The sequence below is a fragment of the Hemicordylus capensis genome, chromosome 4 (genome assembly GCF_027244095.1).
Source record: "Hemicordylus capensis ecotype Gifberg chromosome 4, rHemCap1.1.pri, whole genome shotgun sequence".
Classification (NCBI taxonomy): Eukaryota; Metazoa; Chordata; class Lepidosauria; order Squamata; family Cordylidae; genus Hemicordylus; species Hemicordylus capensis.
The window spans coordinates 65,045,164-65,061,728 of NC_069660.1; the positions used below are offsets into that span (position 1 = coordinate 65,045,164).

At 43.5% G+C, this 16,565-nt stretch overlaps 1 protein-coding gene across 1 annotated transcript in view; it reads left to right on the forward strand.

Moving 5' to 3' along the window:
- Positions 1 to 2,833: 2,833 nt before the first annotated feature.
- PIGR (polymeric immunoglobulin receptor) overlaps positions 2,834 to 16,565 on the forward strand; it is a 91,472-nt gene continuing 77,740 nt past the window's right edge. Inside the window, exon 1 of the mRNA XM_053249665.1 lies at positions 2,834 to 2,985. The gene's annotated coding sequence lies outside the window, so the exon portion shown is untranslated. The remainder of the gene's footprint in view (positions 2,986 to 16,565) is intronic.

Genomic DNA, 16,565 nt, shown 5'->3' on the forward strand with positions numbered 1-16,565 from the left:
AACAGAACTCCCCAACTAACTGCACTGGGCGTTTTCCAGATTACATGCTGCAACATACTCACAACGGATCCACTAAGTGCCCCTCAATATTGCCTGTGTTTCCACATCGGTGTCGCTACGTTGTTAGCAGGGTGCCGTTCATATTTTGCATGCCTTGATTCAAATTTTAATGATGTGTTTTTGCCCTACAATGTTGTAAATATGCTGCAGGAAAGTAGATGCATTTTTCCATTGTAGGGAGCTCTGCCCCACATTTTATGCATTGTAGCGTGTTGCAGTATGGACAGTTCTCTACCCCTCCCGCCCATGCTTGCTTCCTCCACCCCCTCACCACGAGGAGAGAAGAAGGCAGGGAGAAATCTCAGCTTTCCCCTCCTTTCCTCCCCAGAGATCCCAAACCACACCCCCCCCTCCTCCTCTGCTTACTTCCAATATAACTAGAGCTTGTCAACACTGAAGGGGAGGGGAGAGCAGCTGAGCAGATTTCTGAATCCAACCCTTTCTTGTGTACTTTTTACTGAAGAAGAAACCCATTGAACTAAATAATTTACTTCTGTGCAATCCCACTTGCTTACTACAAGGCAAAGGACAGGGAGAAAGAACAGTCACTTACTTAAAAGGAAGCCCATTGAACTGAATCATGATTCATTTACTTCTGTGCAATCCCACAGCCCTCACTGGAGGAGTGCTCGCCTCCCCTCCACCTCTTCCCTCCTATTTATTTGTTTGTTTCTCTGGAGGTGCGCCGCCACCATCTTCATGCCTCAGGAGAAGGCCCAGCAGGAAAGAAGCAGTGAGGGCAATGGGGGGAAGGGAGAAAGGTGCCCCACCACCACCTCAAGGCTCCCCAGCCCTAGCAAGGCTCTGCCTGGGGCCCTGACTGAGGAGGAGTGACAGAGGCTGCTGCTGCTGCTATGGCCACCCCTAGCAGGGGAGGTGAGGAGGAGGGGAGCTGCGGAGCCTCTGACTGCCACCACCCTCAAGAGAGCACCCACCCAGGTGTGCCAGTTCTCTCTCTTCCCCCTTCCTACTGTGTCACTGCACTGGTCCATTATGGTCCTGTATGTCAGCCATTACAAATAATGAAAACATTAAAATAAGACAATTACTGTATATTATCATTCAACTTTGAATATTTTGAATGATTGAGACAAAAATAAAGAATTCTAAATAACTAGCTGACCCTGCACAGAGCATCTGTGTGCTCTTGGGGGCCGGTGGTTAGCTCTCCCCCCCTTCTGCCCCAGTCTCTGCTTCTGGGCTCAGCTACCTCTCCTCCCCACTGCCACTTCTTCCCCCCACTTTCTTTCCCCTCTCCTGGGCCTTGCCTCCACAGCTGGGCCGGGCCCGCCACCTCTGGCCTCCACGGCCCGGGCCGCCACCGTGGCAACCAATCCTCCTCGGTGCGCCTCAGCCAATCAGGCGCATCCACCACCCAGCCAATCAGCTGGGCTCTGGGACGCACATTCCAAGGCACACCCAGGAGAATTACTATAATAGATGAAAAGTAGATCTTAAGAATCAGGAAGTAAGATTTATATTGTTTATGCTGCATCTGTCCATATTAACAAAGATGGATTTCCTTGTTCCTTATTATGTATCCTTGGGCATGGTAACTAAGCAAACAGACAGGCCTCACCAATTCCACCATAATCCACCATTTCAAATTAGACATACCGAACCAAGCCACTCCACTGGACATTTTCTTCCTTGCCTTTTGGAGAAAAGAAAAAGGAACAATTCAATAATGCACCCGGGAACACTCTGAATTCCACTTAGTTGTCAGATCTGGCTGGGGAAGGGCATTGCCCAATGAACTACACAGGAAACATTTTTTCATGGTGCTTGCTAAAACTTTGGAGAGGTGCAAGTTAAAAACAAAATGGGAAGGCATTGCTTGCTTCTGTTGAAGCATACCCCTTTTCCCTAGGGAAGAAGTGCTCAGCTTCTAAAAGAATTTGTTATAAACTGATAAACAAAATTACACTTCTAAAAGTTTACAAAATGCTATAGGCAAAGTAAAGCAAAGGCATGTCATTCATTACTTGATGTGCCACGGGCATTATCCAAGAGGTCCCTGTGACTATTAAACAATTATATCCCACACAATACTGGCTGTTTCAATTTTTCCAGGAGGAAAATCACATTTTCCCTGTGGCAGAATATTGTGAATTGTGTGTTGGGAAGTGCGTATTTATTTATTTATTTATTTATTTATTAGTATATATACCGCGCCCCTCCATTACACTACTGCTGCTCTACACTACTGCTCGGGGCGGCTCACAGCATTAATAAAACATTAATATAAAGTAAACAAATAATAAAATTAAAGAAGTTAAAAGACCAAGCTAAAACCACATTTAAAATGACAAATATTAAAATTATATTCTTGCAATAGAAGTGCTGGAGGGAAAAATGCTGACAAAGTGGCACATTCATTGCAAGGGGAAAAATACAATAGTCTAGAAAGGCCCAAAAATGTAGTTGTGGCATTCTTTAGGCCCATTCACACGATCAAGAATAGGGTAGGAACAACTTCCTATGCTTAATCATGTGACCATTCTGTGGGTTTTAACAAGTAAAAACCCACAAAAGTTGGGTCCACACCATGTCCTAAGGTTGGGTCCACACCATGTCCCAGAATCCACATGTCTCATGTTGGTGACCCCACAACTTTATCCTAAAAGATCCCTTATCCCAATATCTGTAGACCAGGTGCATAGCAACATGAATGCTGAAGAATGATATTCCTTTAAGAAGTCTCAACAGGTGGATGGATGTACAGGGCTGGAGCTAAGAGGAGGACTTAAAACACTTTCAGTTCTTGTGGAATCGTGTATTCTGCCAACTGCACGTAGGAAGTCCAGAGACAAACAGTCACAGAGAAGTGTCTCAGGCTTCAGGTTTTGCCATAGTGAAGGGATTCATTTGAAGAGAAAAGAAAGATTTGAACCAGCAGCCTACTTTGCACAATTAACCAGGAGTGTGAGTAATACTTATTCATTCTTCCATAGAGGTGGGAAACTATATTTCTGTATTTTTCATAGGAGCTGATAAAACAAGACCTAAAATTAAAAAGAGAGAATGGAAAAATTGATGTCCAGATTCTCTGAGTTCAGGCTTTGTATATAATGAATTTACTAGAGAGAGTTAATTTGTAGGGATCTTGTATACCAAGAAGCTGAGAGCTGCTTCAGAGCTATTTTCTACAATGATTTTGAACATATGGTACAGCAATATTTCCAAAACTTGCAGTTTCTCGTGGGACTCTGGAAGCTTTTTTAATCACAGTGGTAGAAAACATTTTATCTGAAACTCTCAGTCAGTCTTACCCATGTTTACTTGAGGTAATTCCATTGACTTTGATGCAATTTACTTCTGATCAGTGTGCTTAGGAATTAGGTCTGGGTGAATATTCTATACACACTTTACAAAATACAGATGCTTTGAGTACCCAGAATGTTGGGGGCAATATGCTAAATCATTGTAAACCGCTTAGAGAGCTCTGGCTATAGAGTGGTATATAAATGTAAGTGCTATTGCTATTGCTAAGTGCTAAAAGGCAGAGAGGGAGCAGCAGCCTGATTAAGTGACTCCATTTTGCTACTCAGGAGCTATTCTATAGGACTACTTAATTTCAGTGGGACTACTCAGGAGTAATTTAGCCTGACTGCTGCCCAGAGACCTTTGTAGAATTTTAACAAGATCCATTTTTTAAAATATGTGGTTATCAGTGGGGAGGGGAAGCACTATTTGGCTGCTACCAGTTAGTGACTGAAGTGGGGAGAAGGGGCCCATGTTTGCCCCTATCCCCGGCAGCCCCTCGGAGTGAGGGAGATAATACAGAAAATAGGGAGCAGCAGCTGGGGGGCCCTCAGGAACTGGGGTCCCCAGGTTCTTTGAACCCATCCACTCAATTATAGCTACACCCCTGCTCCTGTTACTGGAAGGTATCCCTGGGTGATGGAGGAAGGCAGCAGGCCAGGGCCTATCAGGCTGCATTATGCAGGCACTATATCTGAAGAGTAGCTAGCAGCACCCTGACAATGTTAAACTTTTCTCAGATTATTATTATTATTATTATTATTATTATTATTATTATTATTATTATTAATTCACACAGTCAGACAGGTGTTATTGACTGGTTTGTTTGATCCAGACATTGAGTCCTTCCCAAGGACCTGGGATGGCTGAATTTTATTGTCAATGTTGTTGCTGTTATCATTGCAGAATATAGGCTGTTCCCAGTAAAGCTGCTTTTTGTAACTGGCTGATGGTGATTTCTGTGCCCCTATGGTATTGGGGTGCTCTTCAAAGTCTTTTGGAACTGTACCCAGGGCGCCAGTTACCACTGGGATTATTTTGGTCTTCTTCTGCCACAGCCTTTCAATTTCAATTTGTAGATCTTTGTATTTTGTGATTTTTTCTATTTCTTTTTCTTCTATTCTGCTATCCCCTGGTATTGTTATGTCGATTAATTTAACTTGTTTTTCTTTCTTCTCGACTACAGTTATATCTGGTGTATTGTGTGGCAGATGTTTGTCTGTTTGTAGTCAGAAGTCCCATAATATTTTCACATCTTCATTTTCTACAACTTTTTCGATTTTATGGTCCCACCAATTTTTATCATCATCATCATCATCATCATCATCATCATCATCATCATCACCACATTTATATCCCTCTCTTCTTCCAAGGAGCCCAGTCCTAGTCTCCCTGGTCCTAGTCCAGCACTCTAACCACTACACCACGCTGGCTCTCAATTTTCAGTTTTTGCTATTGGGAGAATTTAACAGCAACTTAAGGATTTGTGACCTGAGGGATTTAACTAGTGTTATCAACATTCTTTTAGCTTCTCTTGTAGTTCCTAAGAAATTTTGCTCAAGCAGATGTCTTGAAATTTGCTTTGAAAATTCTCATTTTAGTTGAAACTCGGCAGCAATTCAGAAGGGACTAAAAGCCCCTCTTCGTTGTGAAGCCTCATCATATTTAGTGTTGGATCCAGTGGAGCCAGCGTGGTGTAGTGGTTGTTGTGAAAGAGAAACTCAAGTATGTAGTACGCCGCTCTGGGCTCCTTGGAGGAAGAGCGGGATATAAATGTAATAACAACAACAACAACAACCAGTCAATAACACCTGTCTGACTCTGTAAACAAGAAATAATAATAATATTTACGGCTCCATGCAGATCAACCCATTGAATCCAAATAATACTTGCCACAGGTGTGGGACCCTACGTGTGCTGCAGGAAAATCTGTGCAAAATAAATAGCTCCAGGTATCTTATGATGTAAGCCAAGCCAAATGCTACAGGAAAGGAAAACAATAACGAGGGTCAGTAGCCAATCTAACCTTTAGAAAGCATTCCTTACTGACTCCAAATGTGGTCATCATTCAACATGCAAGCATAAACTAATCCTACCTGCTAAGCCATCATAAAGGAAATATTACCACCTTGGGACTGTTTTAATGAAAGGCGGCATATAAATTTAACAACAAAAAAGGAAAAAACTGTTGGGCAAAACTCATCCAATATAGTGATCAACGTTCTTGTGCTGCACTTGTGCAAGAAAAAGAAGCACAAGTGCAGTGCTAGCATTCACACTAGTGTGGACACTTGTTCAGGGGACAATTTTCGCTAATACCCTTTTTCTCCACAAGCATACTATGTTACCTGAAAGTAAATCCTTCAGAGTAGGGCTGGGTTATGACATGCAGAGGCCCTAAGCTATGTCAAGCTTAAAAGGGCCCTATAACATTACAAAACAGGTCAGAAGTCCTGGGAGCACAGTTCGGGAGCTTTAAGAAAGAGAAGAGCAGGTCCTTATCTGCACTCCACTGCCCCATGCAGCTTCCGCCTGGGGTGACATGCATCCCAAGAATTCCTGTGTGGTGCCAGCATGCACATGGAATCTGCACATTTGCATGGTCAGCATGGTGTTGCTGACCATGCAAATGGTGCCTGCGCATGCGTGGACGTCATATGTGTGCTGGTGCCGCACAGGGATTCTTGGGATGCACGCCACCCTAGCAGGAAACTGCATGGGGTAGCAGAAAGAAGGTGAGAACCTGCTCTCTTCTTTCTTAATACTCCTGAACTGTGCTCGAACCACGGTTCGAACTGCAGTTCGTGCACATCCCTATGCCCTGGTGCATCGGACACTTAACTCCCACTTGCCACATTGCTCATGATTACACAGCATTTACTTGAAGAGGCAAATGCTGCCTGTAGCCATGATGGTCTAAACTGGGCCCTGGCCTTAAAAAAAAAAAATAGATATAATTCATAGTTATTCCTGCACAGATTTATAAACTCAATAATGATAAATAATTGTGTAGCCATATAAATAGATTTCTATCTTATTAGGATGATGTCTGTTTTAGAGTCTTCTTTTCCTTCCTACTTTATTTATCAACTAATTATGTAAAACCTGGAATTTATTCATTTTTTAGTGTTCAGTACTTTTAGTATTCAGCGGCCCCTCATAATGTGAGGCCCTAAGCTTTCGCTTACTTAGCTTGTGCCTAAACCTGGCAATGCTTCAGGGACCTACTTCTGGGTTGCATGGAATGTTCCCCAAAGAAGGAGCAATCAGCAAAATTGACACCTCCTCCCCGCAAGCTAGGGATGTGCATGGAACCAGTGACTGCCAGTTTGAAGATGTAGGGGGTAAATCTAAGGACTGGGGAGGGTGCTCTTACCCCCACCCCCCACCCCCGCCGTGTTTCCCCCACTGGTGCTGTGATTAAAATTGATCCCGTGGGGAGGCAACATACCTCCTTGCTGCCACGGTACATCTCGGACTGGAAGTGGCCGGAAGTGTCTGTTGTGCGTGCACACCTGTGGGACCAATTTTAATGACAGTGCCAGTGGGGAAAACGTGGAAGGGGAGCACCTTCCTCAGTCCTAAGAGCACCCTCCCCAGTCCTTAAAGTTACCCCCCTCGAACCAGCTGAACCACTGGACTTTCGAACTGGTCAGAGGTCCATAAAGGGGCTCCGTACTGGTTCTGCTAACATCCCTACCCCAAGCAAGCACCGATGTTTCAGAACTGTGGATTCTAGCACTTTCTGCATCTTTTCTTGGCTTGCATGAGTGCAGAAATAGTCAGGATGTCGGCCACTGTGTTTTGCCGTGGCAGTTTCTGGTGCCCTAGCAAGAAAAGGGGAATCCTTTCCTGCTCTCACTGGAACACAACTGAAACTGTATCTCCTGACAATCTGTGTATGTTGTACACATGTACATATCTGTATGCATGTACATTATTCACATGTTATGTTCAATGCACATACAATAGTGCACTTCATATCTGCACCTTGCATTTGAAGGAACTGTATCCAGGTCTTTAAATGAATTTAATGTAGAATAATTGTCTGGCTGCCACTTCCACATGTACTGCACACATTTATAAACACATGCACACGCACATGTACACACAAATTTATACACACACACATGCATTTATACACACCCTCACGCACACGTACACATTTATACACACGCACGTGGACGCACATGCACAAACACTCACACATTTATACACACACACACTGGCACGCACAAACACTTTTATGCACATGCACACATTTAAATGCAAATGCAACCGACATGCACACATTTATACAAACACACATATGCACACAAGCACACATCTATACACAGGCACAAGCACAAGTGCATGCATATGCACACATGCACAAGCACATGCATGCATACATTTATACACAAGCACACGGGCACATCTATACACATGCACGCACATGCACACATTTATACACGTACAACCACACATTTAGACACACATGTGCACATGCATGCGCACATTTATAAACATGCACATGTGCACTCACACATTCATACACACACACACACACATTTATACACACGGACACGCACACATTTATATACACATGCGCATGCACGCATGTGTTCAAAGGTTCAATAGTTCGAAGGTTCAAAAGTTCTAAGCTTCAATACCGTGTTTCCCCGAAAATAAGACAGTGTCTTATATTAATTTTAGCCCCCAAAAATGCACTAGGGCAATTAGCGGTACATCAGAAATTACTACTAGGTCTTACTTTCGGGGTAGGTCTTACTTTCGGGGAAACAGGGTAGTTCGAAAGTTCGAAGGTTCAAAAGTTCAAAAGTTCAATGGTTTGAAAGTTCAAAAGTTTGAAAGCTTAATAGTTCGCGTGTGCATGTATATTAATCTGTGCATGTGTGTATAAATGTGTACATGTGCATGCACATGTGTGTGCGCGTTTGTATAAAAGTATGCATGTGTGAGCATGTGTGCCTGTGTATAAATGTGTGAGTGTTCATGTGAGTTCATGTGTATAAACATGTGCATGTGTATGCACTTGTATTTGCATAAATGTGTGCATGCACACGTGCGTGTGAATAAATGTGCACATGTGCATCTGTATGAATGTGCATGTGTGTGTGTATAAATGCATGCATGTGCATGCACGTGTGCATGTGCATAAAAGTGTGCATGTGTGTACATGTGTATATATGTGTGCATGCGCATGTGTTTGTGCATGTGTATAAATGTGTATGTGCACACGCGCATGCGCATGTATGTGTATAAATGTTTGCATCCACGCGCGTTTGTGCGTGGGTATAAATGTGTGCATGCATGTGTGTGCGCGCCTGTGTATAAATGTGTGTGTGCACATGTGCATAAATGTGTGCATGTTTGTGCGTCAATAGTTCGAATGTTCAATAGTTCGAAGGTTCAATAGTTTGAAAGGTCAAAGGTTAAATAGTTAAAAGACCAATAGTTTGAAGTTTTGAAGGTTCAATAATTCGAAAGTTCAAAGGTTTGAAAGTGCTAAGGTTCGAAGGTTCAATAGTTCAAAAGATCAATAGTTTGAAGGTTCAAAAGTTCAATAGCTCGAAGGTCGAAGGTTCAGTAGTTCGAGAGTTCGAAGGTTCAATAGTTTGAATGTTCGAAGGCCGAAAGGTTCAAAGGTTCAATGGTTCAAAAGTTCAGTTGTTCAAAAGTTTGAAAGTTCAATAGTTCAGTAGTTCTAACTTTCAAAGGTTCAATAGTTTGAAGGTTGAATAGTTCAAAAGTTCAATGGTTCGAAGGTTCAATAGTTCAAACCTTCGAGCTATTGAACCTTCAAGCTATTGAACCTTCAAAGTACTGAACCTTCAAACCATTGAACTATTGAACCTTCAAGCTTTCGAACATTTGCTCCTTCAATCTTTCCTCCTTTGCTCCTTCAAACCTTTGCACCTTCGAGCTTTCGAACTTTTGCACCTTTGAGCTTTTGAACCATTGAATTTCCAACTTTTGAACTATTGAACCTTTGAACCTTTGAACTTTCAAACTTTTGAACCTTTGAACTTTCAAACTTTTGAACCTTTGAACTTTCAAACTTTCGAACCTTTGAACTTGCAAACTTTTGAACCTTTGAACTATTGAACCTTTGAACCTTCAAACTATTGAACTTTTGAAACTTCGAACTACTGAACCATTGAACCTTCGACTATTGAACTTTCAAACTATCAAACTTTAAAACTATTCAACCTTCAAACTATTGAACCTTCGAACTGTTGAACTTTTGAACTATTGAACCTTTGAACAGGCAAACTATTAAATGTGTGTGTACGTGCACATGTGTGTGCGCGTATGTATAAATGCATATGTGCGCATGAATGTGAACGTGTATGTGTGTATAAATGTGTGCGTGTGTGTGCGTTTGTGTGTGCGTATAAATGTGTGTGTGCACATGCATGTGTTCACTTGGGTATAAGTGTGTACATGCTTGTGCATTTGTGCATGTGTATAAATGATTGTGTGTATGTATGCGTGCGCCTGTGCATAAATGAGTACATATGTGTGTGTTTTTGCGAGTGTATAAATGTGTGCGTGCATGTGCATTTGTGCATGTGCATTTGTGCATGTGTATAAATGTGTGTATGTGCGTGCACGTGTATATGTGCCTGCACGTGTGCATGTGTGTGTATTAATTTGAGTGCGTGTGTATTAATTTGCGTGCGTATGTATTAATGTGTGCGCGAGTGTCTATAAATGTGTGCATGCTCATGTGTTTTTGAGTGTGTATAAATGTGTGTGTGCACGTGCATTTTTGCATGTGTAAAAATGTGTGCGTGTGTGTGCACGAGTATATATAGCCCACCTGCCTCAGCAAGCCCATGGCTGGAGATCTGGCAGGGTTTCCAGTGTGGCCTCACATCAGCCGACAGAGACTTTGGAGGGAACGGAGCAGTTGACATGGAAGGGGAAGGTGAAAATGAGATCAGGGGGCTAGGAAGAGGAAGGGAGGACAGCGACAGGGCAGCACAGAGAGGAAAGGGAAGGGGAATGACACCTGGGGAAGGGCAAATAGAGGTTGAAGGGGGTGGGGTGGAAGGCAGGGCCCCAGCAGAATGCCTGGCCTACTCCTCCCTATCTAAGAGTCAGCGTGGTGTAGCGGTTAGAGTGCTGGACTAGGACCAGGGAGACCCGAGTTCAAATCCCCATTCTACCATGATACTTGCTGGGTGACTCTGGGTCAGTCACTTCATTCTCAACCTAACCTACTTCACAGGGTTGTTGTTAGGAGAAACTTCCAAGGAGCCCAGAGCGTAGTACACCGCTCTGGGCTCCTTGAAGGAAGAGCAGGATATAAAATGAAATAATACATAAAATGAAATAATAATAATAAGAGGTCCAAGGCTGATGATGAGGCAGACCAGCCAGAAGGAGAGCCTGGGTCCTCCGGGGAGAGGCCAAGCTCAAGAATAAAAGACAGTCTGGCAGGTGGAATTGAGGGTGAGGGCAACCCACTCTCCTGCAACCCAATAACCCGAGTGGTGAGGCTGGACCCTGGCAGAGGCTTTGTCACCGCAGTCACTCACACAAAAACATGTACATGTGTAGCGATGCTTGAAGAAACATACAATGCAATGTCTAACTATGATCTATTGCATTTCCTTTGCTCTGAGAACAAGCTGGTTCCTTTCAAAAAAGGATGGGATATCAGATTCATCTGGTCTCTTTACCTTTACTGAGCTAGAGCTGCCAGGTTTTAGACGTGTCAGGGTTTTAACTTCCGTCTTAGACTGAGGGTTCAATCTCAAGGTGAGGCGCAAAGGGGCCAGTCATTTTTCACAAGGGCTGGGTTCACACAGTCATAAGGATCCTCATTAAAGAGTTAATCAGGATTAGTGAGCCCTGTGGAGATGTTTGTAAGAAACCAGAATTTCAGAATAATCCTGGTCAAACAACTTCAGCAACTGGAGCACAGCAACTGTCTGGTTAAGCAGTATTTAATCAGGATAGATAACCAGGACTGGCTCTGGTTAAATGCTGGTTCAGAGTGGTTTGACTAGGATTGCCCTTAAATTTGGGTTCTCACAATCAACTCCATAGGGCTCACTAATCCTGATTGGATTTTTAACCAGGATCCTTTTCATTGTGTGAACCCAGCCAAGGTCAGTTCCCAGATGCCTTTTGCATTCTAAAGTTTAAGCTACCCTCTTTGACCAGCATGTTCTTTGAATCTCAGTATCAATGATCCTGTGATGAAGATCAATTAGAAGGAGAAGCTTTGAGATATTTCCCACTCTGAGTGCTACCAGACTCCACCGACCCTCTACTCTACCAGATACTATCCTTGAGCTCTCAGAAGCTGTCCTCTTAATCTGAGGGTCTGCATTTATGGAAACCTGGCAACCCTATTAATTCAATACATACAACCCCGATCTCATTTTTCTATTTTCTACCTGTGGATCTACCTGTATCTGTGAGAACACTTTGTGCTTAATATATGCCCTCTCTCTGCCTGCTTGCAAGATCCATCCCACATAGGTGAGATGGAAAGGGTGTGGCCCTGCAGGCTACTTCAAGAAGCAGCAATTCATGGAGCTTTGTGGGATTCCTTGTAAAAATTCTTGTGTGCCTGATTGAAAGTGGAGGCCCACTTGGGCTTGGGACAGGCTGAGGTCATTCACACAATTAAAAAACAAGTAAGGGTAGCTTCTCCTCCTACCTTGCCTACCCTATCCTGGGTAGCTTTTCCTCCTACCTTGCTTCCACACAATGAGGTCATTCACACAATCAAAAACTGTGTTCTACCCAGGTTTGGGGTCTATGTGTCCTCCCAGTTTTTGGTTGTATGGAGGTAAGGTGGGAGGAAAACCTGGGTATAAATGATTGTGTGGAAGCAAGGTAGGAGGAAAACTTAGGTAGATTTTCCTCCTACATTGTTTCCACACAATCACTTCTATGCAGGTTTTCCTCTTACTTTGTTCACACAACCAAAAATTGGGAGCACACACAGCTCCCAAACCCAAGTAGAACACAGTTTTTAATCTTGCGTTTTTGATCTTGCAAGTGGGCAGAGGGTGGGCAGGGGTATAGCTAGGGGAGAGGAGGCCCATGTTCGCCCCTCTCCCCCGTGGCCCCTTGGAGTGAGGGAGATAATGAAGAAAATAGGGTGGGGCAGAGCTAGGGGCCCTCAGGAGCTGCCCCCCTCCCAGGTTCTTTGAAACCATCTGTTCAATTATAGCTACACCCCTGAGAAGGGCATACATTAAGCACAAAGCATTCTTACAGGTGGATCCACAGGAAGAAAATAGAATAATGAGATTTGGGTTTGTATGTATTCAATTAATAGGGCTGCCAGGTTTCCATAAGTGTGAATGAAAAACTGTGATTGTGTGAACACAGTGAAGCTATTCACACACGTGTGCAAAACTGGGCAAGGAAGCCCAGCCTGATTTTGCACACACATGTGTACTGCCGAGATCGGGCCCGATCCTGGCAGCACCATGGTGGCAAACCTGCCTACAGAGCCACCCTCCAAATCAGTTTTACTGATTGTCTGCCAGCCGTGGCTGATTGCAGCCACGGCTGGCAGACTGAGGCGATCTCGGGGAGGGGAGGGGAGATACCCATAATGCACCGCAAAGGACTTGTGCAGAGCATTATTGAAGCTCTGAGGGGAGGGGCAATGCAGGGCAATGCATCCTGGCATCCCAGCCTTTGGAGCTATTGGCAGCAGCTGGTAGTTATTTTGACATGCAATCTGCCCACCAAAGAGAAGCCCGACACTCATCTGCAGGGAAGTAAGCTCTTTAGGGCTTCTTCCCCACTAACCCTCTTGCTCATGAGAAAGGCTCACTGAATGGCACCAGTGTATTCTTGTAGAATATTGAATATTCTTGTAGAATCTTCTAGAACTGCTGAAGGGTGGTGCCAAAGGACTGCCTGTTTGTGCCTTTTGGGGATTTTGAGTGCAACTGCATCTCTTTCATCTGACTTACAAGGAACACTTCCAGACTAGGCTTCTGTATTTGCCTGTCCACTGCGCTGTTGAAGGCTCACGTATCAGCAGACTTCTTTATCTCCCCTATGGGAGAGAGAGGCTTTTGGCCTCTTCAGCAAAGATTACTACACCTGCAAGGCCCAGCATCAAGCAATATGCTGTAGTGTGCAGAGAGGGGAGAGAATCACTCCATCCGGGATTATTGGATCACCCCCTGGTCTCTAGTTGTCTACTTTCTTCTGTGTGATTCATGCCACATATAGGGGAGTACAGTTGGAGACACTTCCAAAGTCTGCCTTGAGGGTCTTCTGGGACAGCCAGCTTCCAGCCACATAGATTTTGTTACAGCAGTACTAGCAGAGGCTGGGGGATATATCTGGTCCTTCCAATGGTGGATTGATTTGTTCTATTGTGTTCAAATATTTATTTCGTGTTTTAATAAATGTTGGGTAGGTCTCTAGTCAAAGCTAATGTTCAGTACCTCCCCATTTTACATTTTTATTGTAACTGGGGCCAAACAATGTTTTAATATGAGGTAGAACAGCAGTGATTTTGTTGTTTTAATTGTAAAATATATCATGGTTCAGACCTGGAGGCAAAAACAAATAAGGCTGTTAGAAAGAGGAGATAAGCAATCTGACCGCATTAATAAACGGTGTTTTTTTCCTTTCAGAGCTTTGATCATTCTCCCTGCCCCACCCCCTTTTCTAGGGCTTGCTGTAACACTGAAGTTAAGTTTACAGGTGTTAAGTAATCTGAATAATCCCCCCCCCTTGAAAATATAGGTACAACATTAGCTCTTCTAGATTAGTTTATAGATTGCATGACTCACCTGCAATTACTGCAGGAAGCCATCCCGGCTCTGCTGACTGAAATAAAATGAACCTGTTATAATCCACCAGCCTATTTATCCTACGTACACCAATTTAGCCAACATTTTTTGCAACACATGGTATACTTAAACATTAACATATTTCAAGCAGTTCTTGGAGACATGCATCATAAAAACAGGAGCATCATAAAATGACGAAGACATCACCTTTTGTTTACTGTACTGAAATTTGTAAAAAGTGTCTCAAAATTGGGCCAACCAGTTTGCAACATAAGCATATTTAAACTGTTCTTTTTAGAAAGTGATATGCGAGTTGTGCCCAATAGATCAAATGCACAAAGAGGACACAATGCAGATTTGAAACTGCAAGAAACACTGCATGAATTAGGATTATTCACTGCCCCTAAAGTGTATGTAGCAGCTGTTGGATCTAGGACCCTGGCAGCATCAACTTTCAGCTACAATGTCTCATAGTGACCACTGTGGGGGGTTGGGGGTCATGGATAAAAGTGCTAGACTCCTCCCTTTTTTGTTCTTCCAGTGTTAGTCTCCATATTTGTCTCTCCAGAAATGACTGTTTGTTTAGTCTCTCTCCCCTTTCAGCCTTAAGTTCAGCTTTCCTATCCTTTTGTAATTTCTAAAAAAATCCTTGCTGTTCTTCAAACTTAAAGAACTGTCTCCAAACCTCTTGCTTGGCTAAATTCTCCCCAAACTGGCTTCGCTCTGCTAACGGGAGTTGAACTGCCATTCCCCTACAGCAGAATGGAGCTCTTACTACATTTCATTTACCGTAGCTCTTTTCAGACCTTAAATCTGTATTTCCTGAACATGCTTGGGGTATGGGATCAAGGTAGTAAGCCCCATCCCCATCCGACACACAGTCATTTGAAGGTCTCTATCAAATCTGTGTTTAGGGCCAGCTTGGTGGTGGATTGGTGGAAGTGGCAGATTAGCTGCCTTTGCCAACCTGCCTGCCTGTCTGCCTTGTAGTGGTGGCAGGGGCAGTGCCCTTGCTGCCATGACTGCATCACTCTTCCTCCTCTCACTTATCTACTCCTCCCTTCAAGGCAGGGGGTGGGGAATGGAATGGAATGGAGCAGAAGGATGTCTTTTCAAAAGGTGGGGAAGAGAATGAGTGGGCACAGTAGGAGGCAGGAGGAAGTGTTATTTTCATGGGGTGTGTGTGTGAGAGAGATCTCACCTGATTGATGATGCCCCTTGCTGCTGCTTTACTGATTTTTAAAAATCAGTGTGATTTTACTGTTTAATGATTTTCCATTTCATTATTTATTAATTTTTGTATGCTGCTTTGTTTTACTGAATTTTTAGGTAGGATATTAATATCTTTAATATCTTGTATGTAAGCATGTTGAGAAATGCTGAAAAGGTCAGAAATGTCTCTCTCCCAAAGAAGCGATAAAGAGGCTGCTGAAATGTGGACCTTCACCAGGGCCAAGAACAGCCTTTTTGCAAGTCTTCAAATCCAGTTATGAATGTTGATCAAATTAGCATCCTAGGTTCTTGTGTGTAGTATTAAAAGCTGCTATACAAAGCTTATTATCAGGATCAGATTTTATTTGCTAAACACAATCAACCATAAACTCACTTTGGTAAAAAAAATGTTGTCCTATCTCTTTATCTCCTTCCTTCTTTGTAATCCCAGCATACATTGCAACTACATTCTCTAAACTTGGCTTCAAAAGAAGTATTTATCAGCCCAATTACCCTGAGAGTCACTCTAGGCCATACACAAAGTATCCCCCACTCACCAAACTACAATAATCAGAATTCAGAAAATAAAATGAAGACCAGTAAATATGTGAGATCCAGTCACCAAGCAAGAGAGAATCTATTTTTCTAGCCAAATAATTTGTTGTTTGCAAGTATTAGGCACAGTGTTAGTATAGATGCAGCTCATAGCAGCAACTACATACACATGCATTTTATTAAGGGACTAGCTGAACCTGCACAGAGCATCTGTGCGGTAGTTTACTTACTTTTTGGAGTTTTATTTTTTGGTGAGCAGGTCAGCTGCTGGGGAATGACACAGTACTTTCCCCCCTCCCTCTTGCCCCATTGTCTCACCTTCCACTCCTCCCTCTTCCCTAGTGTCTCCCCTTCCATCCCCACACCTCTTACCCCAGTGTTGGCCCTGGAAGTCCCTGTTGAGTGTTGAGTGCGGCTACTGTTGGCCCCTTCTCCCTGCCCTCAGTACTTTTGGGGTGGGGGGTGGGGGGGAGTTGTGGTTGTTTTTCCTCACAGTCTGGCTCTCCGTAGCTTTGTCCCCCCAGCCCTTCAGTCCCCCCGCTCACCTGTTACTCTAGCATGGTCCTTTTCTACCTTGTCAATCTTTTTCAAGTCCCTCAGTCTCCATCTCCACTGTGCAGGTACTATGGCAGATACAGTGAGCAGCCAACCATTGTTTAACTGCTCCCTTTTGCCATGCGCCTG